A 20,006-nucleotide genomic window follows, 5' to 3' on the forward strand; every position below is an offset into this window, starting at 1 on the left:
TATTATCTTTGTCCTCCATGCATACTGTTTCTTGGCAGGAAACAGAGTGATACCTTGTGCTTTCCTAGTAGAGATTTCTGTTGAAGAAAGTGACATGAAATGTGCAGCAGTGCACAGTTTCCATTTTACCAGTTTTCTCTGGTTCTACATACCTTATATCTGACTGTTGCATGGCTGTAAACAACACATTCCATCCTAATCTGTTTCTTATGATAGATTTTTAGGGGAGAAAAGGCAAATATTTTAAGTATATTTTCTTCATGACTCCTTTGTCTTTACCAAGAAAAAAACCAGTCACAAGAAGTGAATTCGCTGTTCAATTTGCAAAAGGTGACTTATTCATTCATCAAAATGTATTCAGTGTCTCAAGACTCAAACAGCCTTTATAATGTCTTTGGGAACTTAAAATGGTCAGATACTTTTCCAGTTTTAAAGATGAAGGAAGAGAGTCACAAAGAGGTTAGATGATTTATCTAAATTAAGAAATGGAGTACAGTTGCCAGAAAACGAGGTCATTTTTTTCAGTCTGACCCAGCGATTGCTAGTCAAATTTTTTTCACTTACACTTTCATGCAACAGTTACGGATGTTACCACATGTCAGGACCCATGAGATCTATATATCCTGTAATATACATATCATATAACATACATTACATGCAATATTATGCAATTGTTTATTCTTACCTCAGTTACATAAAACTTACGGTGAATTTACACTCAGTGTTAACTGAAAAAATGTTCAAAGTCAACTTTATTTTTCACTAGCCAAAAAAAAAAAGTACTAGAATGTCCCCTAAATTAAAAAAGAAAATTGACCAGGCTTACTTTGTTCCTCTCCTAAGAGCCTCTTGTCCATGAATTAGCATTAATGAAGGTAGTGAGAGACGTAAACTCACTGTACCTGGAAAGCAAAGAAAGCCAGACATGTATAGAGAGCTTAATGGACATGCCGCATCATAGTATTTCTGAAGAGTAGTGAATTCTGTATTCAAGCAGAGGTCAGCAAATAAATCCAGAGTTCCTGAGTGTTTGAATTTTTTTTCCTTTTTAAAAATGAGCTGCTCTGATGGTTAGAGGTTTTCATTTCCCAGCTCCAACATAGAGTAGTCACATATGCAAACACGGACACTATACCTGCAGTCTCAATACAGATTAATTATTTCTGGCTGTTGGGAACCACGGGTCAGCTATGCTGTTTCCATGATGAACCCTCCCTCACTCAGAGACAAAAGAAACACACACATGAAAAGGCTCGAGTCTCAAACTACAGTTATTTCACCTTGAATAGACTTTCCAAAAGAAGCCCTTTCATTTTGCTTTCTGTATTAAACATTGAAAACCAAAAAGGAATTTCAAATCTTGTTTTTCTTCATTAGCGTATCACAAACTGCTAATTAGAAAGATTTCTTGTTGCTAAATGATTTAGTTCTTATGTCTTTTTTTTAAACACTTGAAAGGTTACAGCTTCAGGAAAAGAGAAAAGAGCCTTAATTAAAGAATGAATTATTGAATATTCAGTTTTAATTGATGTTGCCCCATGCTATTATTTTGCATGTTTATAGATGTTTTATGTGATTCTGTTATCAGAATAACCAAAGAGAGAGACATTGACTACTGAGCCTAAAGAAAAAGGGAGGGGGGTGCTTCTGCCTGATCACATCCAGTCATTTAAGTTCAAGAATCATCTGAAGCGTGGTTTCCATGACAACAAGTCACTAATTGATAACATGAAATAAAGTAAAAAATCAACCTTCCCTGAATTTGGCAGCTACATGGTTGATGCCTAATTTGTTTTTTTAATAGTAAAAATGGCACTTTTCCTTAGGGAATTCCCCAAGTCACTTTCCTGAAATCAGGAAGCCATTTCATTGTGGAGTTACCTCTGGTCTGGCAAAGGTATCAGCTTAACGCTGTCCAGATCTGTCAGGCTGTGACTGCCAACACCTGGCTTCTGTGAGAGGCCTGGGGAGAAGGTTGCAATGAGGAGTGAGGGATTTTTGCATCTTTGAGCTAAGAGAGTTGCTGAGGCAGATGAATGACCCCAGTAAATGCTACCAAACACTGGATTTGAACATTCTTTAGGCTAGGGGGGAGAAAAAAAAAAACAATTGAAGGGGAAAGGTGAGTGAAGACCTAAAATCAGATACTTTTCATGGGATTAGTCATCCATGTTCGATCACTAGCAAAGGTTTCTGGTTTCTCTGGCAGATTTAAAAACAAAAACAAAAACAAAAACAAAAACAAAAACAAAACAAAAACAAAAACAAAAACAAAAAAGTGAACCCTTTGAGACTTGGAAACCTGTTCAGCTGACACAGTAGCACAATTCAAAATTCACCAATTTATGACCTGCAGCTTATCATTTGTAAAAATTGCTGCAGCCTGAGTTACCTTTTCACCAGCCAGAAGTCTACTCACTGGGTCACTCAGAGTAAGAACATTTTGATAAATTCTGTTTCCATGACAATGAATTAACCAGTGAAAAGAGGGAGGTGGTGAAAGATCTGTATTCTGTAGAATAGTCTCAAATGTTTGCCTGTTTTCATTTTTTTGCCATTTAGTTCTCATGGCTCTGTTCCAGGACTCTTTTCATTTGCCAGGAGCTGTTTTTCCTACACAGATTACAGGAGTAATTCATCAGTGAATGTTTCACTCCATGGTCCCATCTAATATAAGAAAACATAAAAATGAATTTTTCCAATTATGTCTTTTTGTTTGTTTAGAAAGAATGTAGTAAGCTTTGTTCATTTCTTTTCTCACCATCTAGCTTTAGTGTTCTTAGGCTCCCTTATTTATTGATCATTACCTTACACAGAATACAACAGCAATGTGTAAGATGTTGGGATCTGTTTTTAAATACCAATAAATCCTAAAAAAGCAATGATTTTTGAATTTACTGGACTGAAACCCCAGAGGGGGGCATAAAAAGAAAAAGAACATTAAAACATGGAGGCCCAGTACATGTTACAATGAAAGCGCTTAGGAAAAATTAAGAAAGCACAGAGCCTTTCCTTTACTAAATTACTTTAAATTGGCTTAGTTATTTATATACAAAGGAATCTGTTTATGTTATTTCAGCATTTATCTATTTTCTGAGTTTAATGATAACACTATTTCCTTGCGGGGGGGTAGGGCGTGAAGAATTGATTCCAATGTATTTTGTTTTTCAAATGATGAAAATAGCAAAAAGAACTCATCTCTTTGCACCAGAAAAAAATGGATATGCAACTTTTTTTGTTCCTGAGGTATGAAATAAGAAAAATGTCTCTTCAAAACATGGAACTCCAATCTAGCTTTAGTTTGTATTTTAACAAGAAGCTAATTTAGTTCATTTGGTCCTTGTCTTTCTTTTCACCTAAAACAAGGCAGATAACCAGTTTTCCATTTTCAATTGTTTATTCTGCCATTGTGTAGTCACAAATTTACAGAATACCTGTATTCTTTTCCAAATTCATTCATTTGCTTAGAGCAGGAAGAAATGTCCCTGGGAGATGCTGTAAAACTGCCAGCAATGAACAAACTGATCAGATACCATCTTAATTTGAGACTAAAAGTGCAAAGGACCACAAGATTCACAGGAAGTGAAGAAAAAAATTATTTAACATCTATTATGCAAAGCTCTGCCAATCAGAACTACTTTTTAAAAATTTCAATAAGTAGTAATGCAATAATATATTTTTCTGTGAAAAACTGTTCTTCAGGGTCATATTTGCTCTGAGAGCTTAATTTCTCTACCAAGAACAGAAAGAATTCTCACATTGAAAGGAATATGGTAATTTTCTCTTCCTCCCTCTTTAACACATACACACAAAAAATATTGTTAATATTAGCGGATCCCAGACAATGTACATGATTGAAAATCAAAGTAATTGTTCTAATGAATAAACTCTAGTTGTTTTGCAGCAGGTATCTATAAACTCTTAGAAAGGGAAACCACACCACTCTAAAATCAGTGTGTTGGCAGCCCTGAATTTGTTCATCTTGATTGAAAGTAGCAGAGGCAACATTGTCAGTTGACTGGATATGGACAAGGGGAAGTGTAATGACTTCTTTTATGCACCTGCTGTATGTAACTCCTTCTGCTTCTTATGGGCAGTGTGTGTGGGTCCTGCTAGCAGTGCTAGGCTTCCCTTCCTAAACCTAAAGTCATAATGCAGGTAGCTGGCACTCAGTTCACGCTGGTGTTAATAGTGTGAGATATCTGGGCCAGCTGTTGTCTAGGAAATAGAGATGGCACGGCCCACCCACGAGACAGCTACCTTCACACCAACGTGACCCATAGCTGGCACCAGGCAGTGCAGGGGTCACCTTGTTAATGCTAATATCTCCAGTGAGTTAGGAATAAACAGCCGTTCTCTCTCTCAGTCCTGTAGATTGAAAGTGTCACAAAAACACTCTTAGGCTCAGTTGCTGATCATTAAAAATGAGTATAAATGAGAAGAATAATGGCTTGACAATCCACCCAAGTCAAGTTTGACATCCTTGTGACACTAATTACAACTGTATAGATGTCTTTCAGGCATTAAGGGGAGAGATTTTTGACAAAGAAAATAATCACGAAACGTCTTGAGTTTTGGGTTAAAACTGGTCAATAACAAAACATACTATATACTCTAATAATTTCATTTCACAATGTATATTAAATGATGTGCTCAACAATTATTTCATAAATTGCATATGCCACAGAATATCTATTACTTAAAATTGTCTGTAACACTGACAAGACACTATATAAATATTCAGGACAATAACATTTTAAAAAGCTTATTACTTTGTGTCTGAACATAATACATATACAAATGCATAGTATCTATCATGAATCACATTTTAAATCAGTTCACATTTTAAAAACAATGAAAAGGGGTATTGAATGTATATTCATTTAGCAATATAACCATTAATAAGGAAGTGTGTATTTATGAATCTAAAGAACAGATGTCTTCTAATATTTCCAATCCATTCCTGAAAATGTATGTGATACAGTTTTTTAATCACATAGTTTTTTAATTCATTGAGATTTTGCAGTAAGCCTGTTAGTAAAGCCAGAAATATTTCTGTAATATGAAAACTATTCTGTCTATATCTGTTTTATAACTTTATTTTGTATACCTATGATGTTTAAATGGTGTGTTTAATATAAAAATTTTCAAGCACATATGTGCTTTTGTTGTTGGCATTTTTTCCCACTCTTTCCGCAGAGGTAATACTGAATGGTACAGATTCAAGGGCAGCATGTTGGAGCAAAGAGATTTGACCAAGAGTGCTGGCCCAGGATCCAGCATCCCACATACCCAGACTCTAATCCCATTGGCTACACGTTGTTCCCTATGGTGTAAGAGGTTTATACATAAAGCTGACAGCTCAAGATCTCTGCCACAGCCAGGAAAACATCTACTGAAGGATGTTTAGATGAATGAAAGTCATGGTCTTCTACTTAATGTATGAGTCAAGGCTGACCCCCATTCATAAATCACATAAAAATTTTAACTGCACTGAAAGATCATTATTTTAAAAAGTGCTTTTAGTAAAGTGGATTGCTATTAATTCAGTGAGATAGCTGATACAGTCATTCACTCAACAAACATTTATGGGCTACTCACTCTATCTTTTCCTTATAGTTGGCTAGGTGTGTGTATAAGATATATATAGAGAGAGGGAGAGAACTTAATGACTATAAAACAATATGGAAGAGTAACCATGGAAATGCAGCTGGAATAATTATATTGGAAGATTGTGGGAGGGGGTTATTGGGGAGAGAAGAGTAAGATTTAACAGAAACTTTCTAAATGTGATAATTGGGGAAAGGGCATCATTCCATACAAAGGAACAGCTAAACAAAAGCAGAGAAGTAAAAATCAATCTAGCATGTACAGACAGCCATGAACAGCTCAAGGTTGCCTGAGTGCCCTGTGTAAGGCAGGTGGTAGACACAAAAGGTGACAGAGATAGACAGGGGTCGCCTCAAGGCAATCTCATAGTCATTATTAACTACTTGCATGTTATCTTGTCCCAGTGACCTTTGGGAGGGGAAGGTAGCAGTTCTGATGAAAGATACTGACAGTCACTGAAAATATTCAAGACGATGAACTGAAGATATGTTTGAGAAGTAGAATCATCAAACCTTGGTGACTGACTGGGCATGTCATGCAGAGATGAGAGATTGCAAACTTCTACATGATGCACAAGTCTTACCTGGAACAACTGGGTGGACGGTGGTGCCACCAACTGAGGGAAATAAGCCAGCTTAGGGAGAACTTGTCGAAACACATATCTGGAACATTCCCGTAGAGATTCCCACCTAGTAACTGGGTTGATGAGTCTGAAGCTCAGAACACAGGTCAGATCTGAAAAATAATGATATCCCCCAGTAAATGATGTTACCTGAAACCGGGAGCCTGGATAAGATTGCTCGAAGAACATAGAAAGTGAGATGAGTTGTGAATTCAGGATCCAACCCAGGGGCACAACAAATATTTAAGAGATTTCTAAAAGAAAAACAGCCAAGAAGGGAAATAGGAGTTGACCAAAGGAGGAGGAGAATCTATAACATATTAATATTATGGGAGCCACAAAAGTGAAAAATGCAGCAGAGGATTGCAGTAAGATAAAGATGGAAAAAGTCAAATTAATCTCCCTCTCTGCCTCCCCCTACCTGAATACAAATCTATAGCATTAAAAATAGAAAGAACTTAGAAACCTAAGATCAAGAAATATCTAGGAAAGGCCACGGTCAGCATACTCACATATTATTTAAGAGTTTTATAAGTTTATTTGATTTATTTATCCTCTACCTTTTTCTCAAAGCACTACAGATTCTTTCAATAAAATTCCTAAATTCATCCTTCACAATTCAGCTTGTAATAAATCTTAAGCAAAAGTCAGTTGGATGTGACTCTTATTGATGAGTACCTGGAATGCAGATTCTATCTGTTGCCAATTATGGATGGAAGCTTTTGCTTTAATGTCAAGCTGAGAGTGCAACTAATATCTTGTGAGAGATGAGAAGCCTCACCCATCAATTGGGTCCTAATAGAAAACCACAGCATTCTTCAGTGCAGATAAGAAGAGCAAGTTGTAAAAAGGAAGGAAACTGGACTGCAAAGCCAGACAGAGGAAGCCCACTGTAGGCTCCTGAGTAGGGGACAGCAGACGTGCAGTGGACAGTTGACATCTTGGCATTGTGCACAGGACAACCCATCATCTGGAGATTTAAGTAACATGCCATCGAGCTTAGCTGTTGGGAACAGTCAGATTCCAGTAATAGCTCAGCCCTTACCAGTATCTTAGGGCAAATACTTAATGTTCCTATAGTCTACTTTCCTCATTTGTACCTATCCCGTAAGCTTGTTGTGAAAATTAAGAGGTAACATATGTAAAGTATTAGTCAAGTACAATGGTTCTCAACACAGGGTGATTTTGCCCCCCAGGGGGGCATGTGGAAATGTCTGGAGACATGTTCGGTTATCAGAGCAAGGGAGGGGTTAGCTATTACTGGCATCTAGTAGGTAAAGGCTAGGGATGCTGCTAAAAACTGTATAATACACAGGGCAGCATCCAAGGACAAAGAATTACATGACCCAAAATGTCTACAGTGCCAAGATGAGAAACCCTGATCTAGCTGTCATGCACACATTGTAATAGCTGGTGATTCCTGAGCCCCCACACCATGCTAAGGGCTATTTAAGTGCTTGGCATTATCTCATCTCACTTCACCCAAAAACCATGAGATCAGTCCTGGTATTATCCCCAGGTTACAGCTTAGGAAACTGACAGACAAAAAAGAAGTTCATTAATGTGCACAAGGTCACGACTAGTAGTGGTAGAACCAGGATTTCATACATATTTGCCATTCTTATATTCCATAGAAAAGTGAAAAATTATTCAAATGTTCGCAAATATCCAACTCTTGGCATCAGATAACAAAAAAGACTGGTTTTTCAACTTCCATGCAAACACTGAGCTAAATCTAGGCAAAATTGATATGTTGCATGCATTGACTTCCATAAGCAAGTTTTCCTTTCTATGTGGACAAAAAGAAAATGGAGTAATAGTTTAAAAAGGGGAGATTTAGCATTTCTTAAGAGCATCTTAAAAAGATAATTGCCATATCTCATTGTAGAGAAATATTTTTGGTGTTATAAATCAGTAAAACCTGACTTCAGTAACTGGCATTAGGTCTCCTTAATACTAAAGTCAATAGCTCCCCTTGTGACTGTGTTGTGGCTTAAGCTCTGCTTCAGGCCTATGGGAATGTGGGCTCAAAGAGATAAAAGTCACCTGACTCTATCACTTTCACTTTATAGTCTGAAATTCCTAGGATTTGTATATCTATGCAGTTTTCAGTGATATGTCATTGACTGTTTCTAACAATCTTTTGCATCGATCTATTTTGGAAGGTATTTTTCTCCTTTTTAAATCTCCCTTTGGGGAGGCTGAAACATAAGCTGTTGAGTGTAGATGTGTGTGGACCTGAAATCCTAGAAAGACAACAAATGCTGAAAAGTGAGCACACCCACTGGTAGGTAGTTAGATAAGTGGGGGTATCAGGCAGATAGGTGGAGGAGAGGGAAGATGGTCTGGAAGACGGCAGTATGCCCACCTCCAGCATGAAGGAGCTTTACTTTCTCTAAATGGGTGCCAGCAATAAACCAGTTAGAACCTGACAACCAGGACTGCACAGTAGTGAGAAGGACCTAACTAGACATGACCCAATGCTCATTGTAATATAATTAACATTGTGGTTTAGACAACCCCCTCATGTGTTTTGCTGTGTACTTCATGGGTAAGGACATTTACAAAGAGGACAAACATGACTAAGCATTCCAGGGGCAAGAGCTGTCAATTAATCAAAAGATGACCTCTAAGCGAGGGTATAAGAGGAAGAGACAAAGACCATTGCTATCTGCCCTTGGATCAGCCCACTTCCCATTCTTGGAGGTATAATTTCCTTTTCCTAAATAAATCCTTTAAAAATCTTTCACTACACAAGGTTATCTCCAGTCTGTAAATCTTATGTTTCGAGCATGACAAAAACCGGAGTCTTTTCCCTTCCTCTTTTGGGGGTAACAGTACAAGTATTTTGACAATTATAACAAAATGTTTATGGAAATTTTAGGATCCTGTGCCCAGCAACTTTTTTTTTCCAACATCCCTTGACAAGGTATGACTGCTGGGAAGGGGAAGTGTTCCTCTCTCCACAAAGCCCCTCTTGGCCCACACGTGGTCAGTTCGGGGCACTGGAATTCGCTCCAAAGTTTGACCACAGGCCACCCTCAGCTGGCAAGAGCACACTGAGAAATTTTTGCCATCATCTCCACTCAATGTTGCAACCTCTGTGCATGAAGAAAGTTTCCTTCCACCTTTCTGCACCCACTGATGCCACCTTAACAAAGAGATATCCATAGATGAGACTAATAAAAATATGGTAATGTTCAAAATTTAAAAAAAAAAAGAAATAAAGGGGTAGAAATCAGGAAGGAAAAAGTAATTAACTTATGTTTGTGAAAATTAACATATGGTTGTGAAAATAAGAAAACATATGGGAAGCATTTGGCTCAATGCTTGGCGCATTACAAAATGCCAAGTAGTAGTTACCATCACTATTTTTATCATTTTTATGTAGTTATCCCCTATCATTTAAATATTAACTGTATCCACAGCCAGAATGAGAAAAATATATGTGTGTATTAATACATTAATATTTTTGATAAAAGTATTCAATATACATGTATGTATAATTATCTTATTTTTTCCCTCAACATTCTGTGAGAAAAAAATAGTCATGAATTTTCCCATTTCACAATTGATAAGGCTTAAGATCACAGCTTATGACTTACCTAAAGTCACATATAAAACCAGAAGTGAAACCAAGATAGGTCACATATAAAACCAGAAGTGAAACCAAGATCAAACATGTGACTCTTTCTTATTTTCAGCAGTAAAGAATAGAAATTTAGTTATATTACCAAAAAGACCAAGAAAAATTATCAATGAGAATTAGACAATGCAAATACAAGCATACCTCATATTGTGCTTCACAGGTATTGATTTTTACAAATTAAAGATTTATTGCAATCCTGCATTGAGCAAGTCTATTGGCACCACTTTTTCCAACAGCATTTGCTCACTTCATGTCTCTATGCCACATTTTGGTAATTCTTGCAATATTTCAAACTTCTTATTATTATATTTGTTATGGTGATGTGTGATCAGTCACCTTGGATGTTACTACCACAAAAAGATTACAACTCACTGAAGATAATGGCTAGTATTTTTTAGGAATAAAGTCTTTTTAAAGTATGTGCATTGTTTGTTAAGCATCATGATATTGCATACCTAATAAAATACAATATAGTGTAAATATAACTTTGATACACACTGAGAAACTAAAAACTTCATGTGACTTGCTTTATTGTGATATTCACTTTATTGCAGTGATCTGGAACCAAATCCATAATCTGACTTGAATAATGAATACTCAGAAGATATTTTAATTCATAAATTATTTACACATGTTCTGTTAACAATCTTGTACAATTTGTTCTTTTAGACATGGTCAGATTACTGCATCAAGTGAGAAAATGTTCTGCCATAAAGACAGATTAAAACACTTTCTTCATAGAAATTACATAAGGGAAGGTAGACAAAAGGCAAAACATTTCTTTAAGCATACATTTAATCAATCAAGAAATGTCTTATTGTGCACTTACCCATGCTGAGTAGTTAGTTATGTACTGGGCATACAAGAGGAAATAGAACAAGCAGGATTCCTGCTCTCTTGTCATCTATAGTCTAGGAAGATAGATTATAAGCAAAATTATGAGACAGAGGAATTTGTTTCAAATGAAAGAAAAGACAAAATCTCAGAAAAAGAACTAAACACAGTAAAGATAAGCAATCTACCTGATAGCATGTTCAAAGTAATGACTATAAAGATGCTCAGAGAACTCAGGAGAAGAATGTATGAACACAGTAGAATTTTAACAAAGAGTTAGAGGATATAAATAAGAACCAAACAAAGCTCAAGAACAGTTAATGAAATAAAAAAAAAAATACACTAGAAGGAATCAACAGTAGATTAGATGTTACAGAGGAATGGATCAGCAAACTAGAAGACAAAGTGGTGGAAATCACCCAAGCTGAACAAAAAAAGTTAAAAAGAAATTTTCTTAATGGGTATGGTTTAAGTGAACTCTGGGACAATATCAAGCATACTAACATTTTGCATTAAAGAGGTCCTTGAAAGAGAAGAGAGAGAGGAAGGGGCAGAGAAATTTGAAAAAATAATAACTGAAAACTTCCCTAACATGGAAAAGGAAACAGATGTCCAGGTCCAGAAAGCACAGAGTTCCAAACAAGATCAATCTAAAGAGATCTTCACCAAGACATATTATAATTAAAATGACAAAGATTAAAAATAAAGAGAGAATTTTAAAAACAGCAGGAGAAAAGCAACTAGTTACATACAAGGGAATTCCCATAAGATTATGAGCTGACTTTCTAGCAGAAACTTTGCAGACCAGAAGAGAGTGGCATAATATATTCAAAGTGATGAAAGGAAAAAGCCTACAACCAAGAAGACTCTACTCAGCAAAGGTATTATTCAGATTTGGGGGAGAGATACACAGTTGTACATACAAAAAAAAGCCAAAAGAGTTCAGCACCACTAAACCAGCTTTTCAAGAAATGTTGAAAGGACTGCTCTAAGTAGAAAAAAAAAGACCACAACAATAAATATAAAATTATGAAAGGAAAAAAATCTCATTAATAAAGATAAACCTACAAAAAGATAGTAGACCAATCACTTATAAAGCTAGTAGGAAGGCTAAAAAGACAAAATTAGTAAAATTAACGATACTCACAACAAGCAGTTAAGGGATATATAAAACAAAAATATGTAAAATATGATTTCAAAAACATTAAACATGAATGGGAGAGTAGAATGGAAAAACTGTGGGGTTTTTAGAATGTGTTCAAACACATGATCAACTTACAGTAATCATATCATTAATATATGTTGTTATATAAGAACCTCATGGTAACACAAACCTACAATATATACATACACACAAAAAGAGAGAGGAATCCAAGCAATACTAAAAATAATCATCAAATTACAAGGGAAGAGAACAAAAGAAGAAAGAAACAACAACAAAAATAAACAACAACAAAACAACCAGAAAACAATGAAAAAAATGGCATTAAGTACATACCTATCAATAATTACTTTAAATGTCAATGGGCTAAATGCTCAAATCAAAAGACATACAGTAGATAAATGGATTTTTTTAAAAAAAGCAAGATCATATATATGCTGCCTATAAGAAACTCACTACAGATTAAAGACATACACAGACTAACAGTGAGGGAATGGAAAATGTTATTCCACAGAAATGGAAATCAAAAGGGTAGCAATAACTATATTAGACTGTAAAATAGACTGTAAAACAAAGACTGTTATCAGAGACAAAGAAGGATATTATGTAATGGCTAAGAGATCAATCCAAGAAGAGAATATAACAATTATAAATATATATGAACCTAATACACATACCTGCTAAATACCAGCTAAATATCAAATACCAGCTAAATACATATGAAAAATATTAATGGGTATAGAGGGAGAAATTGACAGAACACAATAATAATAGGGACTTTAACACTCCCACTTACATCAATAGAAAGATTATCCAGACAGAAATCAATAGGGAACCACTGGCCTTAAATGATAAATTAGGCCAAATGTATTTAATATATATATATTCCATTCAAAAGCAGAATACACATTATTTTCAAGTGCACATGGGATATACTCCAAGATAGAGCACATGCCACAAAAAAAAAAAGCTCAGAAAATCAAAGATAATTGAAACCATATTAAGCATACCATATTAAGTTGATTTCTAAATCAACTACAAGGAAAAAAACTACAAAAAACACAAACATGTAGAGGCTAAACAATATGCTACCAAACAACCAGTGGATCGCTGAATAAATTAAAGAAGAAATGAAAAAAAAGAAAAAACCTGGAGATAATGAAAATGGAAATACAATAATCCAAAATCTATGAAGCATAGTGAAAGCAGTTCTAAGAGGGAAGTTTGTAGCAATACAAGCTTACCTCAGGGAACAGAAAAAAATCTCCAATAAACAACCTAAACTTACACCTAAAGGAACTAGAAAAAAGGAAAAAATAAAACCCAAAGTTAGGGGAAGGAAAGAAATCATAAAGATCAGAACAGAAATAAGTGAAATGGATACCAAAAAAAGAAAAAGAGAGAACGAAAGAGAGAAAGAGAAAGAGAAGAAAGAAAGGAAGGAAAGAAGGAAGGAAAGAAGGAAGGAAGGAAGGGAAGAGATGAGAAGAGAAAAGAAAAAAAAGAAAAAGAAAGAAAGAAATCAATGAGGCTAACAGGTGGGTTCTTTGAGCAATTTTTTTTAAAAATTGATAAAACTTTAGCCAGCCTCATTAAGAAAAAAATAGAGAGGGCCCAAATAAATAAAATCAGAAACAAAAGAAGAACAGCTACAGTCAAAATCACAGAAATACAAAGGATTATAAGAGATCACTACAATTATATGGCAATAAAATGAATAACCTAAAAGAAATGGATAAATTCCTAGAAATGCCCAATCTCCCAAGACTGAATCAGGAAGAAACAAAAAATATGAACAGATTAGCAGTAATGAAATTGAATCAGTAATAATAGTAAAAAAAATCCCAACAAATGAACGTCCAGGACCAGAAAGTATCACAGATGAATTCTACCAAATATTTAAAGAAGAGTAATCATCTGTCCTCGAACAATTCCCAAAAATTGGAGAGGAAGAAATTCATTCTATGAACCTCTGTATTCATTCTACAAGGCCACAATCTCCCTGATACCAAAACCAGACAACACACACACACAAAATTATGTGCCAATATCACTGACAACCACAGATGCAAAAATTCTCAACAGGATGTTAGCAAACTGAATTCAACAAAAGTCTACATTAAATACATTAATACACCATGATTGAGTGGACTTTATCAGGGATGCAAGTAGTTTCAATATCAGTAAGTCAATCAACATGCAATACCACACTAACAAGTTGAAGAATAAAAATACTATGATCATCTCAGTAAATGCAGAAGAAGCTTTTGAGAAAATTCAACATCCATTTATAACAAAAAAACTCCCAAAAAAGTGATATAGAAAGGACATATTTCAACATAATAAAGACATATATGGCAAACCTACAGCCCACATCATACTCAATAGTGAAAAGCTGAAAGCATTTCTCTAAGATCAGGAACAAGACAAGGATATCCAACTGCATCACTTTTATTCATTATAGTATCGGAACTTCTAGCCACAGTAATCACACAAGAAAAAGAAATACAAATTGGAAAGAAAGAATTAAACTGTCATTGTTTGAAGATGACATGATACTATACATAGAAAATCCTAAAGATGCCACTAAAAAACTATTAGAACTAATTAATAAATTCACTGAAGTTGTAGGATACAAAATTAACATAATAGAAATCTGCTGCATTTCTACATACTAACAACAAACTATCAGAAAAAGAGATTAAGAAAACAATCCCATTTACAAATGCATCAAAAAATAAATACCTAGGAATAAATCTAACCAAAGAGATAAAAGATTTGTACTCAAAAAATTATAAGATATTGGTGAAAGAAATTGATAACAACAGAAATGACTGGAAAGATACACTACACTCATGGATTCAAAAATGACCATCCTAAGCAAGGCAACCTACAGATTCAATGAAACCCCTATCAAAATATCAATGGCATTTTTCACATACCTAGAATATATAATTCTAAAATTTTATGTAAATACAAAAGACCCTGAATAGCCAAAACAACCTTGAGAAAGAAGAACAAAACTGGAGATATCATGTTCCCTGGTTTCAAAGTATACTACAAAGCTAGAGTAAACAAAACAGTATCGTACTGGCACAAAAACAGATGCATAGATCAGTGCAACAGAATAGAGAGTCCAGAAATGAACCCACACTTATATGGGCAATTAGCCTACATCAAAGGAAGCAAGAATGTAAAATGAGGAAACGACCACTTCTTCAATGAATGATGTTGGAAAAACTGAACAGCTGCATGCAAAGAATCAAACTGGACTATTTTCTTACACTATATGCAAAAATAAACTCAAAATGTAATAAAGACTTAAATTTAAGACCTCAAACCATAAAACTCCTAAAAGAGAACATAGGTAGTACGTTCTTTGACATCAATCTTGGCAATATTTTTTTTGGATCTGTCTCTTCAGACAAGGGAACTAAAGAAAAAATAAACAAACAGGAGTACATCAGACTAAAAACCTTCTGCACAGTGAAGGAAACTATCAACAAAATGAAAAGGTAGCCTACTGAATGGAAGAAGATATCTGCAAAGAGTGTATCTGTTAAGGTGTTAATATCCAGAATATACAAAAAGCTCTTTCAACTCAACATCAAAAAACAAACGACCTGATTAAAGAATGGGCAGAAGACATGAATAGACATTTTTCCAAAGAAGACATACAGATGGCCAATAGGTACATACAAGAATGCTCAAAATCACTAATCATCAGGGAAATGCAGATCAAAACTTCAGTGAGATACGACCTCATACCTGTCAAAATGGCTATCATCAAAGACAACAAATAAGCATTGGCAAGGATGTGGAGAAAAGGAAAACTCATGTACTGTCAGTGAGATTGAAAATTGATGCATCCATTATGAAAAACAGTAGGGAATTTTCTCAAAAAATTAAAAATAGAACTGCCATGTGATCCAGCAGTTTCACTTCTAGGTATTTAGCTGAAGAAAACAAAACACTAATTCAAAAAGAAATGTACACTCTAATGTTCATTGCAGCATTATTTACAATAGCCAATATATGCAAGCAACCCAAGTGTCCATTGATAGAATAATAAATGAAGAAGATATGGTGTGTATATATACACACACACCAGATATATATATATATGAAATAAAACTCGGCCATGGGTGGATCTAGAGGTTATTATTCTAAATGAAATAAGCCATACAAAGAAAGACAAATGCTGTATGACCTCATTTAGATGTAGAATCTATAAAACAAAAAAAGCAAAATGAAAACTGATTCATAGATACAGAGAACAAACGATGGTTGTCAGGAAGGAGAAGGGTAGAAACCTGGGCAAAATAATTAAAGGGAATTGAGAGGTGCAGACCTGTGGTCGTATAATAAGTATGGGAATGTGATGTACAGCATAAGAAATGTGATCAATAATGTAATAACTTTATGTGTTACTAGACTCAACACAGTTATCGTATCATAACATATGCAAATGTTAAATCATTATTGAGTACATCTGCAACTAACATAATGTTGTATGTCAACTATATTTCAATTAAAGAAACAACAATCAAACCAACAAAAGACACTTTATTAGTAACAATAGACGCCAGAAGACAAGAATTCTTCAAAGTTACAAAGGATTATCACTATCAATCTAGAGCCCTATACCCAATTAAACTATTGTACAAGAGGAGAGAAATAAAGATATTCTCAGAAACCTAAAAAAAGAAAAACATCATTTGTATGAAAGAGGTAAGAAAATATCTGTATCCTTTCAGCAAACTGATATAATCACTTACAGAAGCATGGAAGGAAGAGACCCTCAAAAGAGACATACATTCAGTGAGGCACTTTGGTAACAGATATGGAGGTGATATTGGGTTGATTCTCTTTAAAGGAATCCATCTTTCTTGTGTCCACATTAATGAAAACAGGGAGCAGTGTACTTCCTTTGCATGTTCTTGTTAAAGAACACTGAGGCCAAGGTGAAACTTTGATAGAAATAAGCAATTAAACAATTCTGGAATGCTTCCAAGATGTGTGAGTGGCTCCCAAGTTTCCAGGTAATCAGTATGGAACACTGCTTAATGCCTCTACAGGGCAGAAGTTTTCAGTCCATGAGAGACTAGGGTTTCTTTGGAGCTGTAACCAATCTAAGGTCATGCATCCCTCCTGACAAGCATAGATTTTCCCAGTGAGAGAAAGGCTAAGACAAACTGTGCAACCTTCAAACAGCTATTTCACACTCCAGTCATCTTTGTTAGTGACCAAACTAATCCTTCTTGTTCATCCAGTCCGCTGACCCCCGAACTGCTTGTTTATTGTTCTCACCAACCCATGCCTCACTGTTAATCTCTCTCCAAAATCTTTCAACTGCGTTCTCTGGAATTCCAATCTGATTAACCCTTATGTCTTCAAACTCTTCCTGAACAATGCCTTCCACCTTGGTTAGAATTCAGAGGTTTTGATATAAAGGCCGTGAATGAAATTTCAAGGAGTCAGTGGTATGCTTAAAAAGACTAATTTTCAAGTTTTCTTTCTGTTATTTCAAAATATGTCTTCATAAAAAACATTGTCTCTGTATTACAGGGATATTGTCTTACTACAAAAGGTCTAACTTGCTTAGTGTATGTGATAAAGCAGCATGCAATCATCATTAAAACCTCTTACAATGTCTAGAATTGTCTCCTATTGACAAAAATTAAATAAAATGTCTCTGCCTTATGATTAAAGAGATCTATTAATGTTTGCTTTAAGCATAGATGATGTTGCAGAAGAAGCTCAAAGAAAACAAATTATAACAATCCTTTTACATGCTTTGGTTTTACTTTTATCTTTGAAATAGAATACACAAGCCACAATCTTTTTTGTATCAAAGGTTTGTATGAATTGAAGCACAAAGCTAGCAAAAGGTTTATCTCAAATTTTTATACCTTGTTTTTTCTTTAAAAGAACATTTGGATTGGAAACACTAGAACATTATCAAAAACTTGCCAAGCCAGGAATCAAGATCCATCCCATTCCTCAGTGTCTTTCAATCTTCACCCTGCATCTATTCACTGTCCAACGCCTATGGACTAAAATCCTTGAATATCTCTCAACTCCATCCACTTCTTCCCGTACCCATATCCATCACTCTTGTCCAAGCAAATGTCATCTATTACTGCAATTACTGAGGTCTTTTCTGTGCCTCTGGTGTTATTCCTCACTCCCTTCAATTCTGTACTCAGCCAGGGAGATTCTTGTATTACAAGACAAAAGAGAAAGAAAACAGATATATCACTGTGGTTGTTTTTGAAACTGAAACTTTTTGGAAATTCTAGGGGAAAGGTGTAATGAAGGGAAAACTGTGTTGAGGTAAAGTAAAACTTAAATTATCATTTTGCTTATGGGAGACTAAAGTCCTTGGAGTTAATTTTACTGTACTCACAAGTAAGGTAATGTAATGAAAAAATTAGAGGGTATTTTGGGGCAAAGAGAGTTTGTTGACTTGGTTTCTTGTTTTGTTTTGTTTTTAAAACAATAAATATTTATTACTGTTTCTTCAGAGCCGAAGTTTTAATTCATGAAAAGACTAGGGTTTCTCTGGTGCTGCAACCAATCTAAGGTCATGCATACCTCCTGACAAGCATGCTTTGCCCTATCAGTGAGAGAATGGCTAAGACAAATTGTGTGTCAGCCTTCAAAGTTTTCAGCCAACATTGGTTGCTACAGGAGGGAGGGTTCTGCTCCCTTAGCTGCAGGGCACAAGGGACTTCACCTTCTTGGTGATGTATCATCTGAAGTCCATGCCTTCCTCACTTCTCACTGCCAGGGATGCATAACACATGGCACCCTTACGTATTTTTCTGTCCTTTTCTGTTCTGGGAGTAATTCTTTGATCGGAATTAGTCAGATGTCTCTCCCTAAGAGCAATGGGGCTGGGAAACATGGTTTTTTATGTGCCCAGAATAGAGAACCAGATAACCTCTACAGAGTCTTTCTATTCATTTTATATTCCCATCACTTTCCCTCTTGTGTAGAGAATTTTCTCACCCATCCACTAAGGGAGATAACCCCTATCACACTAAACACAGAGTGAGGCTATTTCTTTGTTTATTTAGGTCACATATGGTCCCTTTGATGTCATCCTGATTGATAAAGATCAGTTCCCATCAGACGGCTACCAAAGACAGCTCCCTGGTCCATGGAATAGATCTGGCTATTGCTGCATTTTGGCTGGACCTGGGTGGGCCCCTTTGTATCTGACGATATGAAAGGAGAGCAGTTCCTCTGGGCTCTGAAAGAAGAGATGACTCAATAAAAAAAACGTTTAAAAAAAAAAAAGAGAGATGATAAAGAAAGATAGCTTTGTGGCCTTTACAAAAAAAAAAAAAAAAAAAAAAAAAAAAAAAAAAAAAAACCTCCCTGCCATTAAGAGAGCATATGAAAAACTGGATGTGGCCCCCACGTTTAGAATCAGTTTCATCTGCAAATGTGCATGTAATGTGTGGTGATGTAGGGACCTTCATGATCCTGGCAAGGTGCCATAATTTTATTTAACCTCAACTTGTTTTGTTTTGTTTTGTTTTTTAATGTTAGGGTATGTTAACTTATTACCTGTCAAGCCAGAGAAAAGAGTTATTCCTTTGTTTCCTTTGGGGTTGGGATTCATGGGGTAGTTGAGGCTCAGGAAATGGAGGAGGTGGGAGAAGAGGCTCTGATGTGAGAAAGAACAGATCACAGATTGCATCAACCTGTGGGCTGGCCAGAGCCAAGGGAAGAAGTCAGCAAGAATCCCACCTGTGAGAGCTAATGACGAATGAACTGACTTCCAAGTTTTCTTTTTCTCCTCTGTGATCCTCTTATGAAAGCCTCAAATATTTAGCAAAGCACGTTAGCAGAGCCTTGGAGAAGGAAATAAATAGGCTGGATTTATGCTTGCAGCAAGGCAGTATGGGAGAGGACAGCAGCTGGCAGAGCAGTGATGGAAAGGGCGAGGGTGGGGGCGTTGCGTGAGGAGCCTGGAGCAGTAGTTAGAAGTGTGCCGCAAAAGGCAACAACTGGGAAAAACAGAAGCCTCCCTTTTCTGGAGGTCCTCAGACAAAACATTCTTGGAGCATGCAGAACATTTGTTCAACAAATTTATATTGTCAGTTACTAACACTCTT

The sequence above is a fragment of the Camelus bactrianus genome, chromosome 14 (assembly GCF_048773025.1).
Source record: "Camelus bactrianus isolate YW-2024 breed Bactrian camel chromosome 14, ASM4877302v1, whole genome shotgun sequence".
Lineage (NCBI taxonomy): Eukaryota > Metazoa > Chordata > Mammalia > Artiodactyla > Camelidae > Camelus > Camelus bactrianus.